This window comes from Oncorhynchus masou, chromosome 28, assembly GCF_036934945.1.
Source record: "Oncorhynchus masou masou isolate Uvic2021 chromosome 28, UVic_Omas_1.1, whole genome shotgun sequence".
NCBI classification, from domain to species: domain Eukaryota; kingdom Metazoa; phylum Chordata; class Actinopteri; order Salmoniformes; family Salmonidae; genus Oncorhynchus; species Oncorhynchus masou.
The window spans coordinates 62,407,421-62,428,588 of NC_088239.1; the positions used below are offsets into that span (position 1 = coordinate 62,407,421).

The 21,168-nt window shown below is 41.7% G+C and overlaps 1 pseudogene; it reads right to left on the bottom strand.

Moving 5' to 3' along the window:
- LOC135518046 (protein Niban 2-like) overlaps nt 1-19,836 on the bottom strand; it is a 41,084-nt pseudogene extending 21,248 nt beyond the window's left edge.
- Nucleotides 19,837-21,168: the final 1,332 nt, after the last annotated feature.

Here is a 21,168-nt window from a genome sequence, read left to right on the forward strand (position 1 = left end):
AGATGGCATCATGAGGTGGGACAATTATGTGGATATATTGAAGCAACATCTCAAGACAGTCAGGAAGTTAAAGCTTGGTCGCAAATGGGTATTCAAAATGGACAATGACCCCAAGCATACTTCCAAAGTTGTGGCAAAAAAAGTCAGGGTATTGGAGTGGCCAGCCCTGACCTCAATCCTATAGAACATTTGTGGGCAGAACTGAAAAAGCATGTGTGAGCAAGGAGGCTGACAAACCTTACTCAGTTACACCAGTGTGATGAAAGAAATAAAAGCTGAAATATATCCTTCTCTCTACTATTATTCTGACATTTTACATTCTTAAAATAAAGTGGTGATCCTAACTGACCTAAAACAGGGAATTTTTACTTGGATTAAATGTCAAGAATTGTGAAAACCTCAACTGCATATCTGGAGTATTTCTCCTGTATGAATTCTCTCTCTCATCGGCTATGAAAAGCCAACTGACATTTACTCCTGAGGTGCTGACCTGTTGCACCCTCTACAACCACTGATTATTATTATTTGACCCTGCTGGTCATCTATGAACATCTTGGCCATGTACTGTTATAATCTCCACCCGGCACAGCCAGAAGAGGACTTGCCACCCCTCAGAGCCTGGTTTCCCTCTAGGTTTCTTCTTAGGTTCCTGCCTTTCTCGGGAGTTTTTCCTAGCCACCGTGCTTCTGTATTGCTTTTTGTTTGGACAGCCGGCAGGCCTGGACATGTAGGGGGAGTACTATGACTTTGATTGGCTCCAGGCCTGGACAGGTAAGGGGAGTACCATGGCTCTGATTGGCTCCAGAGGGGCCAACAAGGGTTGAAGATTCTGGAGCTTCTTATTGTTCGTACAAAGAGTCAGAGACAATAGTCAATGTGCAGCTGAAGTGGATGTGTTAAGCTCACCCAATGTGGTCTAGGTGTCAAAATTATATCCTATTTATGAGAATGTTTTAGTAACCAGAGCAGATTACAGGAGCAATTCGGTTTAAGTGCCTTGCTCAAGAGCACAGATGTTTAACCTAGTAGTCGACTAGGGGATTCAAACCAGCGACCTTTCAGTTTCTGGCCAAACACTCTTAACCGCTAGGCGCCGCCATAAAAATAGGCAAATGATGAGTCCATGAGAAAAAAAGTATGTACCTATAGTTCTACTAACTATATACTGCATGGAAATTACTATATAGGACGCTTTAAATCAAATCAGCAGAAGACATCTTCAAAGGTTGAAGTCAAAATGGACACAAACACTGTCAGCACCTTATCATTGTGTGTGTGTATGCACGTGTGTATGCACGTGTGTATGCATGCGTGTCTGCATGTGCGCTTTGATCCCAAGTGAACCCGGCTCAGATCCTCCCAGGGCGTGGACTGTTAGTGGTCGAGACATGCGCGGGTGTTTATTTAAAGTGCATTATGGGAAGGTGATGTCGGAGGACCATCAGTGGATCAGTGCAGTGATCACCATTTTATTGTCGAGCTGCTTCTGCAACCTGTTGGATCTTAGCAAGTCTGTTCATGTGATTTCATCAGCCCACTTTGTCACTCAATGAATAATCACATATTGTTTCACCTTCCTGTGAAATCCTCCCTAAGGGGATTTCTCACTTCTCCAAGTTTCTCTGAAAATGTGTGTGTGTGTGTGTGTGTTTGATGAGGTACAGGAATACACGCAAGCAAATTTACGATTGACATGGAAAGGGGGGGGGCTCACCTCATCCTATATCAATTTGTAGCCCATTAGGCCTCTGGACAGAAATAATGCACTATATAGTAAATAGCTGGCCATTTGGGATGTTGCCCAAGACAATAACTTCAATAACACACTCCTGCCCTGCTGCATTTCACCGTCACTGATAGACCAGCTCATTGTGATGGTATGCAAACTTTCACAAGACACACACAGGTCTGTGTTGTGAACAATGGCAGTGAGGCAGAAGAGCAGTAATTTGTCAGGGTGGAGCTGAGGGAGAGTCTCTATGTTGTTCTCTATCTGAGATGGGTAATCCTCTGTCATGCAGAACCACCAATGGGCTTGTCTGCATGAGGTGATATTCTTGCTGTAAATGTGTAGTGTAGAATTTTGAATGGAAATCAATTTTAGGTCCCAACAAGGAGAGTATATGCTGTTTGTGTGCGTTATTATGACAGTGTGTGGTGTGTGTGTTCAGACAGCTCCTCACCATTGTTGCTGTGTCTGACACAGTCCTGAAGCACAGCGTGCCACTTCTTCTGCTCCTTCTCTGTCAGCACACAGAAGTAGTGGTGGCGGGCGTACGGGTGCCACAGGATCAGGGGGAATTGGGTGGCACACTTCACAAACTGACCACTGCCCACCTTGGCCTTTATACCTAAAACACAAGCACACATTCAGGTTTAGCGGTGTTCATAGCCTCAACGGAGCACCAAAACAGAGAAAACATATTGAATCAAAAAAGGAATTCCAGAACTTGTCCAATAGGAAACACTCATTGCTAAATGTTTTGCTACAATATTCCCTAATGAATATGGCCCAGCTAGGCACAGTACTTTAGTACTTGATCTCACATTGGGGAAAGTGCTGGTTATTCCAAAATCCAACAGTGTCTAATGATCAGCTGTTTATTATACACAAATCAGCTAGTCAAGTGTAACCAAATCATCTCTCTCACCTGGCAGGCTGGTGTTGATCAGTTCAAGATACTCCTCCATGGAAGTTAGAGCTTTGTATCCAGCACAGTTGATGGTTCCTTTAGGGCGCAAGCTCCTCTCGTGAGCCTATCAGAGAATATAGATTTCAAGGAAAGGGTGAAAAATGTACAAACAGTTCAGAACCATCAAATCACAGTTAAAGTTGTGACATAAACGATTCAGACTAGCTGGCATGTAAATCTGTCTGATTATGAAAGTAAAAACAAATCTAGCAACAACAATCGAGCGACCACCCTCACCACTTTGTTTTCGTAGAAGCTGATGTTGTAGGTGTCGGCCACGAAGACAAAGCGGTTCCTCCATCTCTTGTTTTCCTCCAGGTACTGGAACAGACCCCCAGAGAAGATGGAGCGGTCCTCCAGAGGGTTCTACCACACCAGACAGTTAGCATTAGAGCTGCTGTCACTTGTATTATTGTACTACATGAGTTTTGGTTTGATTAGAGAACAAATTGATACAATTCGGTTCGATGCACTAACAACTGTTGCATAAACACATTCATTTTCCATTCTAAATGAAACTGAGCTGGGCCTGTCTGAGCTGACTTCTGTGTGTGTGTGTGTGTAAATGATGTATGTCTATGGTGTATGTATTATGTAGGCACTTGAGCTGAGCCATGAGGGAGACTAGGCATCTACCACCTCACTACGAATATCAGATCTTCTTTTTTTACCTACGCAAAAACATAAGTATTTTTCATTCTGTAGCTTGTTCTCCATCTTCTTTTTAAATAGTAATCCAACATGTTTTCAGCACTTATTTCCATGACTGATCTAGCCGATTAAACTCAACGCCACGATTTACAATGGAGTTGATTGGCGACTAGTGTGGGCAGACTGGAGCTCTGACAACACAAAATGTTTTCAGAAAAACTACTGATTTCAGCACCCAATGAATAGTGCGCAATGTCATACTATATCGGCATCTAAGCATCGTGATAATATTGTGTCTTGAGGTCCCTGGCAAATCCCAACCCTAGTTAGTTAGTACCAGCAAAAGCAGTAATGATGGGTTTCGTCCCGAATGGCACCCTATTCCCTATATAGTGCACTACTTTTTTTTTTTACCAGGTCTGGTCAAACATAATGCACTATAAAGGGTATAGGGTGCAATTTGGGACACAACCGTGGTGTTTGCAGTTGTACAAGCGATGCTGATCTGCATGGTCAGTTAGTTACCAAGTCAATTACAGAGCAATCAATATAATTCAGACACTATTTAAAAAGGACTGAAAACCACACACTAATGCTGTTCAGGAAATACATTGGACACCATTGGTCTAAACATGTCTTGTAACATACAGAGAAGGCATCACGTGTGTGGAACAACAAGGTCCTGACACAGGCAGGCTGTATCTCAAATAGCACCATAGGGCTCTGGTCAAAAGCAGTGCACTATATAGGGAATAGTGTGCCATTTGAGACTCATACATACAGTAATGTCAGGCCTGATCTCATTTGACACGCTGGTGGAGGTTGAGACTGGATGGCTAAAGTGAGAACACACAGGTGTGGCATATTGTTTACACCACCACTTTCTTTTTAGATTTCCTGTTGTAGATCAAATACTGTAACTCAAACAGCATAATCCCAGCTGAGGAAGAAAGGAAGGGGGGTGGAGCTGGAGAAGAAGAAAGGTTATGTGCTTGGAAGGTGCTAACTGGCAATGCTTGGTTAAAGGTGCCTATGAACGCCTCTGTTTTAATCTGAAAGAGTTTTGTGCTGTTTCCTTGTGTGAATGTAAGTATGTGCATGTGTGTTTGTGTGTGCTCGCGCATGTGTCGATGCGTGCGTGTCCCTACGCAGAGCGTCACTTGGGTACTGAAGAGAATAGACAAGGAAAGCAGTCACAAGACTCTTAGCACTATCACTGTTTGTTCATGTGTGAAATCGGCTTTAATTCCCTCCAGTGACTTGATGGTGGAGACCAACACAGAACTCAACAGTATTACAGTGGAGATAGCTACAGTACACATTTCATATCTGTGTCCATAGCAGTGTAAACACTCACGACCTAACAATGAGATAAAATCTTAAGGGAGACTCAGAGAAGGATGGTGAGGTAGATAAAAAACAGAGGATGAGGAGGGGAGGAGGATGAGTAGGAGAGACACAGATGGCGTGGGAATACTGTGATAGAGGAAAATGAAATAACTGAATAAACGGAAGAGGGACAGCTTAATGTGTACATTAATGTATAGAATGTATTATAAAAAGAGAGAAAATTCACGAGGGTGCAGTGAGATACCCAATGGGTTGGACGATACTTTTACCATCAATCATCTAAAAATATATATACTTAAAAAGAGGGAATCAACCAATCCTCCACCATTAACACAATGGAAAGGTCAAATGCATTATTGTCTAAATGTTGAAAGTGCATGGGTGACAGAGAGAAACAAAATGGTGCAGTTTGAGGCCATGTGGAGGAGGGTAATGTGGGCGCTGGAGATGGGGGTGTGAGCAGGTGGGTCTGGGCAGGTGTGATGTAGTTGATGTTTGTGTGTGTCTGTATGCTGTCCTTTGTGTATGTTTTGTATTGTTAATATATATAAACTTAGCAAAAAAAGAAACGTCCTCTCACTGTCAATTGCATTTATTTTCAGCAAGTTTAACATGTGTAAATGATCAAAACAAGATTCAACAACAGACAAACTGATCAAGTTCCACAGACATGTGACTAACAGAAATTGAATAGTGTCCCTGAACAAAGGGGGGGTCAAAATAAATCAAAAGTAACAGTCAGTGTCTAAGGTGGCCACCAGCTGCATTAAGTACTGCAGTGCATCTCCTCCTCATGGACTGCACCAGATTTGCCAGTTCTTGCCCCCCCCCCCCCCGTTCAGGGACACATTATTCCATTTCTGTTAGTCACATGTCTGTAGAACTTGTTCAGTTTATGTCTCAGTTGTTGAATATTGTTATGTTCATTTAAATATGTTCATTTAAATATTTACACGTTAAGTTTTCTTAAATAAACGCACTTGACAGTGAGAGGACGTTTAGTTTTTGCTGAGTTTATATATAAATAAAAAAATGAAAGAGGGACAGATGGAGCAAGAGAAGAACAGAGGACGACACAAAAACAGCAATAGGGGGTAAAACGAGTGCGACTGTCGTTTCCGGGACGGCCTCTTGCCTTGCGGTGCAGGAGTTGTGACTGGGGCGCTCCTCCCCCCTCGATCTCAAAACGGATACTGTTGAAGAGGGCCACTGCATACTGCTTCTCGTACACATGGCCAAACTCCCCCGTCACCTGCCTGGTACGAGCTGTGGGCAGAGATAGAACTTACAGTTAGAGACACATTCACAGAACGCACACAACACAGCTGCAGAGCGACACAGTCTGAATAATCCAGTATGTAACGTAAATGTCAACAGGTGCCAAGTTACTCAAACATTCTTGTCAAAACAGACAGACAGAGACAGACAGAGAGACACAGACAGACACAGACAGAGACAGACAGAGATGCTAGACAGTCACAGAAAAACAGCCACAGACAGAGAGAGTGAGAGTGAAAGTGAGAGCAGCAAAGAATGCAGGAGATAATTTGGGAGAGCGGGAGAGAATGTGGGAGAATGTGGGAGAGTGGGAGAGAATGTGGGAGAGCGGGAGAGAGAGCACAGCTAGGCCACACAGTTCCAGAAACTTCAGCTGGCAGCAGGGCCAGAGCATGACACATCAGTAATGTGACTCATCAGATCAGAGGACGTGGTCTTGAGAGGCTGTGAGACTACCGAAGGTGGCATAGACGACAGGCTTGTGGAGAGGCTATACTATAGGGTGACTCGTAACGAAAGGTGGACTGGACTCAGACAGGTAACGCAGAGAGACTGTGGAAGAGAGGCCATTAACCCTCCACTATTTTTACCACCTTTCTATCAGCCGTATATGAAAAGTCAAGCAGTAAAATTAAAACTGCTCTCACATGTCACTATAAGGAATTATACCAAATCATGAGTTATAGTATGTTTAAACAGAGACATCATTAATTGAGAAAGGGCTAAACACACCGAGTGTACAAAACATTAAAAACACTTTCCTAATATTAATATTGAGGTGCAACCACCTTTTGCCCTCAGAACAGGGCATGGACTCTACAAGGTGTCGAAAGCACACAGGAAACCGTTGAGTGTGAAAAACCCAGCAGCGTTGCAGTTCTTGACACACTGAAACCGGTGTGCCTGGCACCTACTGCCACACCCTGTTCAAAAGGCATTTAAATATTTTGTCTCGCCCGTTCACCCTTGTTTCAAGGCTTAAAAATCCTTCTTTAAATCTGTCTCCCTTCCTTCATCTCCAATGATTGAAGTGAATTTAACAAGTTACATCAACAAGGGATCGAATCTTTCACCTGGATTCACCTAGTCAGTCTATTATGTCATGGAAAGATTTCCTAATGTGTTTAACACTCAGTTCATAAAATGTAGTACAATAAATGAATTCTAAATTGGAACAGATAATGAAGACTTCTCCAGTCAAGGCACATTAGAGCCGACAATAACATTGGACCTACTGCATTTGTACCACACTACAGACTATATGGAGATACAAGCATCAGGATGTTGAATGGTAAAATACCATGGTCTAACCAGCAATAAAGACCATCTTCTTTATCATAAAAACAAGTTGTTTTTGGTAGGACTTTTCCTAAATATAGCCCTTTTCCTAAAGATCCCTTAGAGTCCACAGGCTTAGCTTGTGGTGGCTACGTGTTCTCAGCTCAACTCATGACACAGTATACTGTGAGATGTTTATGGTAGGGGCGCCACAGGAAAGAGAGAACAGTCTTTGAGTAGGAGGGCAGGAAGGAAAGACCTGACAAGATAGGAAAGAGGGGAGAGAAGTAATCTCAAAGTAACACTCAAACACACGTTCACACTTTCGGTGTATTGTAATGCACTGTATAAAAAAACATACTTGGTACAATCCTGGGTTTCAGAACCCAAAAAATAAATACTGAGAAGGATCTAGACATAGATACTAAAAAGGGTGTTCCCCTCAGTTCCACCTGTATAATATATTCCACGCGGGTCTAATTCATCATGACACCACCCTCAGTGTGTATTTGTATAACAGTGGAAACAGGCCAGCAGGGCTTGGATGTTGTTTGAGTCATCATGAGGGTACCAGATATCTCCTGCTACATCTGTGAGCACTTTGATCCATTATTTCCCACACATCCTCTGTACTGTGCCTGTTACCTCTGACTGAGAACAATACACTAGACACCCATGTGTGTTCTCTGAGGACCAGAGCTAGCCCCATTCACAACCAGAGGCTAGAGTTGCTATTTCATTCACATGCTGCACTTTCCACAGGCTGGGTTAGTGTGCCAAAGCCTGCAGACTGGCCACAGGGAGTGTTAAGTCAAATGACACACTTCCCCACTGGAATGAAGGCATGGCTTGAACGACAGTCTACAGCAAACCAAACTGATAGGAGATTTGATTGCACTTAAGGGCTAAATTAGGAAACTGTGTGTGTGTGTGTGTCTACTTAGTGCTCCGTCATCCCAAATACAAGGAGCAGGCAGTCCCAGTGCCGGGGATTAGAGACTGACAGCACAACCACCTACTTCTAGCCTGTGTTTGAGAAAGAAAGAAAGGTAGAACGGCAGACAGAGTGAGTGAGTGTACAGTAGTCAGAGAGCACTGATCATTCCCTTCTTGTTTCCATTGGGTGCAGATGATCTAAAGAGCTGGAAAACTCTAAGAATCAGCAGACATCCTGTAGCTTGAATGGTACACTGTCACACTGTCACTGGGATGTAGGCTAGGCTTACTGTACCATATCGTATAATATAATGTATTAACCCTCCTACTGTGTTCCGGTGGAATTGGACCGATTTACAAGTTCTCTCTGAAAAATGTAGTTAATTTAATCTGATTGTCAAAAGGTTCCATGACTTTGTCCACACAGGGCATCTGAACACACAAAATACAATTTGATGATTTCCATTAGATTTTGGGTATTTTATCTAACTTTTGTACACCTGTGGCGTTCCCGGTTTTAGTGTATAACATTTAGTTCAGGCACAAGCCCGTTCATCAGATGGACACACTTCCTCTCCTCTAGGTCATAAATAGCAAATAGAAGGAACACAGAATGAATTAACATGAAACGAACACAATAGGAGGGTGAAAGAGATGAAGGAGTGACAGACAAGGTTCACAAGGTTCACTGACACCTGATTAACACAAGTCTAGGAGTAGGAAAGAAAACAGAAATGTGTGTGTGTCAAAGAGGAGTTCAGCTGCTGAGTATGTGCCTTGATAGCAAATGTGGAGACGTCGACCAGTACAGCCAACTACTCCAAACAGTATACTCCCAAAGGAAAAGAGCTGACTAACCACTCCTCCCACAGGCACAAACATGTGTGCAGACACACACATACTGCTCTCACCTTATGCAGTGGGTTCGGTAGTGACTGTGAAATAGACAAAAGGTTTAAGATGAAACAATAGGAATATGACAGTTGGAAAGAAAGCTGCAGAGAGAAAGATGGATTTTTAGGCCAAAAGAACTACATTGTGAAAGAGCGAGAGAGAGCCAGAGAGGGACGACAAAAATAGGGCAGTGTGTGAGAACCAAACTGTCTTTCTGCTCAGTAATCCCAGGGCATGTTCCTACCTGTTTCTTCTTCTGTACACACACTCACTTCCCTCTCTTTCTTTCTTAATCTGCAGCTTTAGACATTGTTGGAAGCTATACAGGGACAGAATCCTGAATCTCTCAGCCTCATGGCAAATGATGCAGACTAGCTTGAAATGAGCTAAAACACAGCAAATTTCTTTCCTCACACCCATGACAAAAAATGTAGTATTGCAGGAAATGATCTTTAAAACCGCAACATTTTCTCTTAGCCTCATGACAAAATGTGTAGAATAGCATTATAAAAAAAATCAGTTTTCCAAAAAATATTAAACGAGTGTACGAAACACAAGAAACACATTCCATAATATTTAGTTGTGCACCCCCTTGTTGCCCTCAGAACAGCCTCAATTCATTGGGGCATGGACTCTACAAGGTTGGATGTCCTTTGGGTGTTGGATCATTCTTGTTTTGTACACTCAGTATATATAGTAGTCAACCAGGAGTCATCAGTTCTTTCGACCATTCGATTGGTTGAAATTTTAAAACATGTATTTTTCAATATGTAGACACACCCCATGTTAGAATAAAATCATCTATATGTAGGCTACATTGTCTGATGCTTTAAGCACTGTGACTTTAAAATAAAGACACAAATTACTAAAGAGGAAGCCAGAGATCAATAAAGCCTAACCAGAAGTAAAAACCTGTTCCCAACCCCCCCCTACTCCCGCTGCTGGCCTTTGCAGATTCTGCCATTTTGCTCCTGAAGTTGCCGGTAATAGGGTACACCAGCATTCTGCAACTTTTTCCATTTGTAGTGCCAAGTTATTATACCATTTCTACTGATCTGCTTGCCAGTTATGATTTTCATATGCACATTTTCATGGAATAGTTAAATTTGATTTATAATAAAGTCTTCATATCTCAAAATCAATGTAATGTGGTTAATCAAAATTCTATCTAAATGAAAATGATACAAACCTAAAAGTAACTTCTACTGCCAATACGTAAAAAAATAGCCAACAAATAAAAACATTGCAGCCCGCAAGTTGAAAATATCCTGATAAAAATAAAAAATCCTATAAATCACATTGGCTCTGTATGGCCTGTCTGCAAGGAACTTGAAACATTGTATTAACTATTAACTTGGGTCAGGCCTGCAAACTTGCAACATTTTATACAATATTCTGGGCCCTCAGAGTTTACCATGCCAGTGAGCTCCAGACTAAAAGCTGTATGATATTTGCATAAGGGATAAGAAGTAATCAGGTTGGCCTATTTTATGACATTTGCATCGGATCAGAGCATGAACTACTGTCATTCTCAATGGATGTAAAAACAGACTTTGTTCACTTGCTTTTTGAGGCGAAGAAAAAATTACTTTGAGAAGCTCCACAGTAAGTGAGTTAAGACAAATCAGAAACAGTATCAGATTCCCAAATGGGCACATCTATAAGCCTACATTTCCACACAGGCCAGGTAAGCCTAGGCCTAGTTCTATGCATAACTCAAATTTGACAGGAGCGCTCCAAACAAAAGACAATGAATAAATTGACTACTCGTACACGGAATCAAATAAATAACGTGTCCACTCCTACAATGACAAGACTATATTATTATTACTACATTGAACGCATTAACAGAAATGACCTTGTCCAAACAAACATTGTAGATGAGAAATGGTAAACCATCCCGCAGCCTACACAATGGATTAGATCACTTAGACAGGCGTCTCGTGTGCCATAACATTTCGTTTTGATATATTTGCCACAGCTCGACAAAAAAATAAATATTGGTTGACCAACAGCCTATCGACCAGTTGACTAAATGGGGTCAGCCCTGATAATAACCATCAAATCCATGATATAATAACCATCATATCGAAGTAAACTTGGAGTCATGCGATGACAGGTGTGGTCCTCCCACTACAACTCGGGAAACCATGCAGTTTATTAGGCTATAATAAGTTACGATGAACTTCACAGGGTGGTGGAAGTGCACTGTGATGAGTTTGATGCGCCTTAAATCGAGGGTCTTATTCTGGTGACATGATGATCGATGCTTGGCTGCCATTTGACAAATAAAAATGATCTTGCTCTTATCCAAAATAATAATTTGGTCAAACAGAAAAGTACATTATCCTCATGATTCCTGTAATGAAAGTGTCTGTCTGCCTGCCCCTGTACCCATTTAGTTGGGGCCTGTTGCTGTGTCAAGCGAACCACTCTCTCTTTCCCAGGGGGAAAAAATGCTCTGGGAGAAAGAAAGGGTTTTCTGATTGTATAACATTTTAAAATCATATTGTGGGGAAAACACAGCCATTCTGATGCCACAGTTGAATAAATGAGGTTATCAGCATTCTATAGCTATACTTTTTATTTCGCAACTCTCAATTTTGAGCTCAATAGCAACTATTTTTACAACCAAAATATTTTATATGGTTTTGAGATATGGAGCGCATGAAATGCGCACTGGCAATTGCGATTACCTAGGTAGGACATTAAGTGATATGCAGTTTGCAAACGATTCATTATTTTTGAACTAACTCTTTGTACCGACTCGAGAGTCATGATTCGTTTTTTTCCAGAGTGACTAGTCATTGGTTTGACCTGCTAGTGCTGGCCACAATGAGTCCTACAGCAGGGTTAATACACGCCCCTCCGGCTCAGCGGCTCCAGAGACATGCTTTGACCACCAATTATCTGTCATATTTGTGCAGGAAAATAGATGATGAGCAAAGAGAAGAAAAACCCATCTACCAATAGGTGCCCTTCTTTGCAAGGCATTGGAAAACCTCCCTTGTCTTTGTGGATGAATCTGAATTAGGCTTGCCATAACAAAGTGCTTGAATACTTACTGACTAAAGATATTTCAGCTTTTCATTTTTTATTAATTTGTAAACATTTTGAAAGACAATTACATTACAGGGTATTGTGTGTAGGCCAGTGACAAAAACAAATTGAATCCATTTTAAATTTAGGCTGTCAAAATAAAATGTTGACTCAAATGAATGAAAGTCGAAAGATTCCTTCTTTTGAGCCGAACTTCCCAACACTAATGACTCCTAACACTGAGTATCATATTTAGAGTTAGCAATCTAGCTAATGTGTTTTGAGTTTCTAATATAAAAACTAGCCTTTGGTATTAGTGCACATTAAGACGTAGGCAAATTCATTCAATTGGAGAATTTGTATTTTTAATTCTGGAGCCCTATTTTAAAATGTAAAATAAAACCTAATTGTCAACCCATAATGAATGACAATCACTGGATTAGGTTGCACATAAGGAAGGCCCTGAAAAAACAGAAAAGACTCCAACCACCCGAGCCATAGACTATTCTCTCTGCGTCCACATGGCAAGCAGTACCAGTGCATCGAGTCTGGGACCAACAGGCTCTCCCCAAGTAATAAGACTGATAAATAGCTAACAAAATGACCACACGGATTGAGTTAACCTTGTATTTTTATTGACCTTTTACTTAGCATTGTCTATGCACACTCACAGGGCCCTAAACACACACTCCATCCTCTTCTCACTCACAAAATATGCACATGCATTTATACTAACTCCACACACACCCACTCACATACAAGCTGCTGCTGCTACTCCGTTTCTTATATCCGGTTGCCTAGTCACCTTACCCCTACACAGGGGTGCAACTTTCACTGAGGGGGGGGGCATTCTGAAATTGCATTTTTTCCCCCCTCAGTTTTATAATCGGAATGTGACACAAAACGAGACAATGGTGTGCTTTAGGACCATGTGGACGCCTCCAAGTGGTCGGGTAGGCTGTTTGGAGTGTTTATCCGACCGGATATAAAAATTATAACTTTTAAAACCGAAGTTGCGCACCTGCCCCTACACCTATACCTCCATCACTCCAGTATCCCTGCACATTGTAAATATTGCATTGGAACTGACCCTGTATAGTATGCTTACTTAGTTCTGATTCAGAGGGGTTGGGTTAAATGCGAAAGACACATTTCAGATGAATGCATTCAGTTGTACAACCGACTAGGTATCCCACTTTCCCTTCATATGTTTTTTTTTCTAGTATTACATAGTTATTGATTATCACCAATGTTGGGTTTCGAGATTTCAAGAAAGGAATTTCACTGTACTTCTGCATGTGACATTAACTTGAATCACAACATGAAACAATGTATTTCTTGAATACAATCTCATTTTTTAATAAAGCACTGAATTACTTTATAAGAGATTATATATATATATATATAATGTGACGGGGTGGTGTGACCAAATCATGGGCTGGTGCAACTGAAAAACTTAGTGTCACCAGGGGAAATGTTAGTCTGGAGCCCTGTGAGGGTGAGTCTGGGGGTAAAGTGGCATACAGTGTTTCCAGCCACAACCACACACACATATCCTGGATTCTGAGGTTGGAACCCCAGACAGTGTGGCTAGCCATGGAAAATACAGGTCTGGAGTAGCCTGATCAGACCACACTTTACCCAAGCAAACTCATATAATCAATTTAACACGACTGAATTGAGAAATGGTTCAGTGAAACACACCCCAGCAAACAGGACCCCATTGGCCTCGTGTGTTTTCACGCCAGTCCGACATGGGCTAGTCGTTCCAATAAGTGTTCTGTTGTGTGATGACCAATCTCTTTCTTGTACACTGCCAATGACAAAGTCTTTTAAGATACTTCAATACCTAAGTTCATGTGACATATGAGAAACATAAAGGGAAATTTCACTGCTGCTCTATTTCACTATATATGTCCATTAATATGTTATTAACGTGTCATAAAAATCAAGAATTTATTCACTACACGGAAATCGAGGGTTTCTGCATTTCACCGGTAGAAAACGGGCCATCTACATTTGCTGGTTGTAAACCAACCACCATATCCAGAATTCATAATTTCAGGATGTAGTACCGTCCTGGTGGAGGTGGATCCAGTTGATGTGAATACTCCCATGGAGAAATAAAAATGTCTGTGTTTGTAGCCAACACTTTCAGACAACGGATTTTGAAACGGATCGGAAGTCTCAACTCATGGTGTTGCCAGGTCGAACGTTGAAACGTGATGCTATTCCATCGATTTTCCCCTTCACGTCAAAGAATAAGGCATCCGATCAGCCAACATCAGTGCAGCAGAAAAGAAGAAGTCGAGCTGACGTTACCTAGCCAACTATCTAAACCAACATTTCCCCAGCTTTCATAATACGCTGGCTATTCAATTATTTTTTTTTACATTATTTTTTTCTTCATTCCACACTAGGAAGAGCTGGGTAGAGCTGGCCGCATTGTCAAACTTCTTCCATTTTAGAATGGAGGCCACTGTGTTCTTGGGGACCTTTAATGCGGCAGACATTTTTTGGTACCCTTCCCCAGATCTGTGCCTCGACACAATCCTGTCTCGGAGCTCTACGGACAATTCCGTTGACCGCAGTCTGAGGTCCTGAGCGCTCTGGAACAGGTTTTCATCATGGATCTCTGTACTTTGCTCTGTTCATCTTTCCCCCGATCCTGACTAGTCCTCCAGTCCCTGCTGCTGAAAAACATCCCCATAGCATGATTCTGCCACCACCATGCTTTGCCGTGGGGATGGTGCCAGGTTTCCTCCAGACGTCGCACTTGGCATTCAGGCCAGAGTTCAATTTTGGTTTCATCAGACCAGAGAATCTTGTTTCTCATGGTCTGAGTCTTTTAGGTGCCTTTTTGGCAAACTCCAAGCGGGCTGTAATGTGCCTTTTACTGACGAGTGGCTTCCGTCTGGCCACTCTACCTACCATAAAGGCCTGATTGATGGAGTGCTGCAGAGATGGTAGTCATTCTGGAAGGTTCTTCCATCTCCACAGAGGAATTCTGGAGCTCTGTCAGTGACAATCGTGTTCTTTGTCATCTCCCTGACCAAGACCCTTCTCCCTCGAATGCTCAGTTTGGCCGGGTGGCCAGCTCTAGTAAGAGTCTTGGTGGTTCCAAACGTCTTCCATTTAAGAATGATGGAGCCCAATGTGTTCTTGGGGACCTTCAATGCTTCAGACATTTTTTTGTACCCTTCCCCAGACCTATGCTTCGACACAATCCTGTCTTGGTGCTTTACAGACAATTCATTTGTCAACATATGACCTTATACAGACAGGTGTGTGCCTTATTAAACAAATCATGGCCAATCAATTAAATTTACCACAGGTGGATTCCAATCAAGTTTTAGAAACATCTGAAGGATGATCAATGGAAGCAGGATGCACCTGAGCTTAATTTCGATTCTCATAGCAAAGAGTCTGAATATTTATGTAAATAAGGTATTTGTTTTTTCATTTTTAGTACATTTGAAAACATTTCTAAAAACCTGTTTTTGCTTTGTCATTATGGGGTATTGTGTGTAGAAAGATGGATTTTTTAAAATAATTAATGTTAGAATAAGGCTGTAACGTAAGAAAATGTAAAAAATATATATATATACTTTTCCCACAAGTGTACAGACAAGTGACTAGATGATTCCTGCTGCATCGAAAACCAATAAAGTGTTGACTTCAACATCTGGATCGTCTCATTGTGGTATTCATTAAATTAATTTGCATAAACTACTTACAATCTTACTTGCGAAACAGATAATTTCAACTAAAATTTGTTGGCAAGTAAACATCGGGTAGGCTGTTAAATAAGTAAACATGGTTTGTTTAAGACAAGTTTATTTGCTCTGGAGACCAAGGTGAGTTTACACAGCAGTATGCAGGAACAGTTATGGCAACACATAACATATATACAATAGAAGAAAAATATACTACTAACGCCTACAATAAATACTACAGATTTACAAAGGGAATACTTGCATATGGTGGGTTTAGGTGGTGCAGTGAGGTGTTCAGAGTCACTTTGATACAAGGGGAGATTGTTGTTATGGGACCTTTCACATCTCTTTGAGAGTCATCAACTTCTTTGTATCCAAGCGGAATTGTCTGTGAAAAAAAGACAAACTATAAGACATTTGTGGGCAATCGCTGTGTATTGTCTGTATTGCTATTGTAGCAGCATGATTTAGAATTAAGCAATAAGGCCTGAAGAGGTGTGGTATATGGCCAGCATACCACAGCTAAGGGATTTTCTTATGCACGAGTGCCTGGACACAGCCCTTAGCCATGGTATATTTGTCATGAACCACAAACCCTGAGGTGCCGTATTGCTATTATAAACTGGTTACCAATGTAATTACAGCAGCAAAAATACATGTTTTGTCATACCCGTGGTATACGGTCCGATACTGGTCTTTCAGCATTCAGAGCTCGAAACACCAAGTTTATAATATGAGACACTTTGAAATCTCAGACACACATTAGCTAGCTAGCTACAACATACAGGTATAGTTACTCCAAGACTAATATGAGTCATACAGCCAGAGTCATTCCTTTACTCTTCGTCATCAAAATATTTCCCTAATTTTGCTCCAAATGAGGTGCACGGAAGCTAGCTAGGCTAGTTAGCTAGCTATAACTTCAACTACAGTACATTTTAGGTTTAGGAAACAAAGCTAGCTAGCAAAACTTGGCTTGTAGTGGTACTAGCAAGCCCCGTTATGGCCGAAAATCACAAAATTGTACTGAACAACACATGTTAAAAGAGAGCTTATATTGCTCGCTAGCTATCGACTGCAAAACAACTTACTTGTTTGTTATTTTCCCTCCTTATCCAGCCGCTGCTGCTGCTTGCTGGTCTCGCAATGATTTTTCTCGCTGTCTCAACTCCTCTTCAGTGCATTCCGGCTCAAATAAATAGGACTGTACCTTCCTATGTAAAATAAATATATATTCTTTGTCCAGCTCTTCTTGGGAAGAGGAATAATCAGAGGCAGCTATTGTAATTATTTAGTGCACCGTAAAATAGCTCCCAAGAACCTGTAGAAACGAATACCGGCCACGTTTTGAAAAAAGCCACTACCACATTTGGACAGGGTCAAACTACTGCCCAAAAATTATGCTCAAGCTCACTGTCCTTGGGAAAGCAGTTATTATCTTAGCTACAGATTGTTAGAACAGATAATGTGATTTAACCAAATATTTTTGCATCCATTACTGGCAGTTACAGTTTAGGTACTGTTTGGTGTAGCACAGAACATTTACGACCAAGCTTAACTTGGCGACGCTATTTTTGTTCTCGATTCGGCCAAACATGCATCTTCTAAAATGTATGTGTCCAGTTGCAGACGGTGCATTTGAATTTAGAGAATACTCCATTATTAAAATAAATCCATTTGAAATATTGCTAAGTTATTGCTAAGTTAAGGTTGGTCGAAAATGATCTGTCCTATACACCAAACAGTACCTAACCTGTAGCCCTTGATTGTGACTCTCAGTTCCATTACATTACACAAATGAGTCATTAGACAAAGGCATCTTCTGTATGGGGGAGTTTGTGGTAGGGTTTTGGAAGCATAAGGACCTTATCTTTCATATCAGCAAGAAATAATTATATTATTTCTTTCCAAAAATTGTTAAATTGATACACACCTTTGTCAGGTTCCCACAATGCCATATTTCCATGTTACATTGCTTGTTTACAGTGGTGTAAAGTCCTTACTAAAAATACTTGAAAGTACTTTGGGGTATCTGTACTTTACTATCTATATTTGACAACTTTTACTTCACTACATTCCTGAAGAAAATAATGTACTTTTTACTCCATACATTTTCCCTGACACCCAAAAGTACTTGTTACATTTTGAATGATTATCAAGAGAACATCTCTGGTCATCCCCACTGCTTCTGATCTGGCGGACTCACTAAACACTTTTCATTTGTAAATCATGTCTGAGTATTGAAGTGGCTATCCATAAAAATACCAAATAAAAATAGTGCCATCTGGTTTTTAACTATTTATACTTTTAATACTAAAATGTATTTTAGTAATTACATTTACTTTGTAAAGTATATTTATAACCAAATACTTTTAGACATTTGCACAAGTAGTATTTTACTGGGCGACTTTTACTTCAGTCATTTTCTTTTAAGGTATATAAAAAAAAAACTTTGACCACTTTTTCTCCCCAGCTTTGTGTTAACCAATTGGTAGTTACAGTCTTGTCCCATTGCTGCAACACCCGTCCGGAGAGTCAAAGGTTGAGAGCCACAAAGGTCGACCGCGCTGCTTCTTGGCGTACTGTTCGCTTAACCTGGAAACCAATGTGCCGGAGGAAACACCGAAGTCAGCTTGCAGCCACCCCGCACGCCACAAGGTTATGGGACAAGGAGTTCCCAGCTAGCCAAACCCTCTCCTAACCCGGACAATGCTGGGCCAATTGTGTACTGCCTCATGGGTCTCCAGGTCATGGCTGGTTGTGACACAGACTGGGATCAAACCCGGGGCTGTAGTGACTTCTCAAGCACTGTGATGCAGTACCTTAGACCGCTGCGCCACTTGGGAGGCCTTGTATCTTTACTTTTACTCAAGTATGACAATTGGGTACCTTTTCCACCACTGCTTGTTAACGGAAAACAGAGTGGACTACCTGTGCTAATTAGCTATCTGCTTCGCCGTACACCGGTGTGTGTGAATGGAAGACAGACACCACAAAAGTGTTGTCAGTGAAAAATACTGTTGGCTGTAACTGTATAAAACAAACGGTTAAAAAAGCATGCAGTAAGTGTGTATTATGCATTTGTGAAATTATTTTGTGATATGAAAGTAGAGGGATTTATGGTTCTAGAACCATACCACAATGGAGAATCAATTCACGTTTAGATGGAGTATTTGGCTGTTTTGTCTTCCAGAGACAATTCACCCTTTAAACAGAAAGTGTAAGGCTCTTTTTGAGCGACCTATCCTGTAACTCCCAGTAATGGATACCAGAAATATTTGGTTAAATCACATTATTTTGTGTAACAATCTGTAGCTATTATCATCTCTGAGAAATAAGGTATTTCAGATTGGGTTTGAATCAAATTGGGAGAGTTTGTCCGTTTAGAATGTAATTCGGCTGAATTTTATGCGAGGAAATTTGACATTATGTAGTATTCTAATTTATTGCAACAATGTACATTTTAAAACGTGTAACTTTCGAGGGATGCTGACTGTCGAGTAAGTTTCCTGTGCGGGAATATAAAAAACAGTAGATAAGGAGCCCATATCCTTTTAAATGAATTGTCTTGCATCTCTCTTCACACTTCACGCAAATATATTAATAAGCAGCAATTCAAGATGTAAATTGGAGGGAAAGTCAAGGAGGAGCTTACCGGTAATCATCTCTCGCTTGCCTTCGTCCAGGTGAGTGGAAATTACATCCCCCATCGTTACAGCCCCGCTGGTTAACCAACAAACCCCAAGAGAAGGGGCAAAAAGGCGCGTTGGCCAATGTCAAGGACAGTATCTCAACCTAGGAGAGGAAAAAATACACTAGCCTACCGCGTATGACTTCGCCTTTCCCCGAAACTACGCCACATACAATGTTTCAAAAGCAAGTTGATCGCTTATCCGCCAGAAAATCTGAGTCGACAAAAAGTGGTGGAAGAGCGTGTCCTGTTGTACCTTTTCTGGCTCGTGAGTAAAATCAAATGAAAAGTTAGAAAGTGGGCAAAGTTAGTTCATTCTGACAAGACACACCCTCTCAAAATCATCACTCCATCGTGTTCAGCCTGGGTGTGGCTTTTAAAGGAATATTCTGGGTATAAAATTACCAGACTGTGGAGTCCATAAAGTACCCTTTTGTGATTTACAGAAATTATATTTGGCCCAAATTTCAACTTCATTATTGACGTGCGGAAATGTTGCTTTTAGCCTTTGCAAAAAAACATGTAGACTAATAATCGCTTTTCAACACTAATATAGCGTAGGCTACAATACAGCCATCTATCATGTCATGAGTGATGATGTTATTCTGTAAAGTTTCTGTTTTGGAAGAAAGGAATCTTTGACAGGAAACAAAATGCCATGTCTAGGGAGAGGATGATGAGCTAGGGATGGGGATGAGACTGCTCAGGAGGAGGTATACTGCCCCCGTGTGGACCATCAACATTGGCAAAAGTGAAAGGACCACCACCGACCATTTTCATCCAGTTTTGGCTGAAGATTCTTGACCAATACTAATTTAAATGTTTAAATTTAAATATTTTAAAAACGTTACAAGCGGATGGAGCCTGTTGTTGTGGTGGGCCGGAACTGTGTTGGGGACTTTTGTCATGTCCCTGTCACTGTGGAGGGGGTGCCCTGCTCTGCTCTGCTGGACACTGGGTCCACAGTAACTCAGTAATATCTGGTAACCTGTAACTCAGTAATATCTGGTGAGGCCAGATATTGTGCCAGGTTGGACTCAGTGTGAGCCCACAACTGTGCAGCTCCGCACAGTCACAGGTGAGCTGGCACCCATGAAAGGGAAGGGATTAATGACTCTGACAATAGGGGGCAGGTCCTGTGTGGGTGGCGGCTGTACAGGACCCTTGTATACTGGGGTTGGACTTTCTTAGGAGCACAGGCTGCCAGTTAGACCTAAATGGGGGCACACTGAGCTTCCAGGGAGGGCCTGCAGTCGGCCCCCCTAATGTCACATTCACACAACCCAAGAAACCCTTTACCCCAACAGTTAAAGCAGCAGAGACTCATGGCTGCCCCCTCCCCCACATCTGTGTGTGACTTTTTCCCAGCCCCCTGTCACCTATGGCTGTGTGTTACATTCCCCCAGCTACCTCCACGACACAGCCCTCTGTGAGCCCGGGCCGTACCCCCCCAGCCCAGCTACCCCAGATGGGAGAGGAGATGACACTGTCTGCAGTGAGGGAGATATGGGGGAGGAACTGTGTTGGTCTTGACCCCGAGCAGCAGGAACCGTTGTGGCAGTTTCTGTTTGAATTCAGAGACAGCTTTGCGCTGAGTGAGGAAGAGGTGGGTCAGACTCATCTGGTGCAGCATGATATCGAC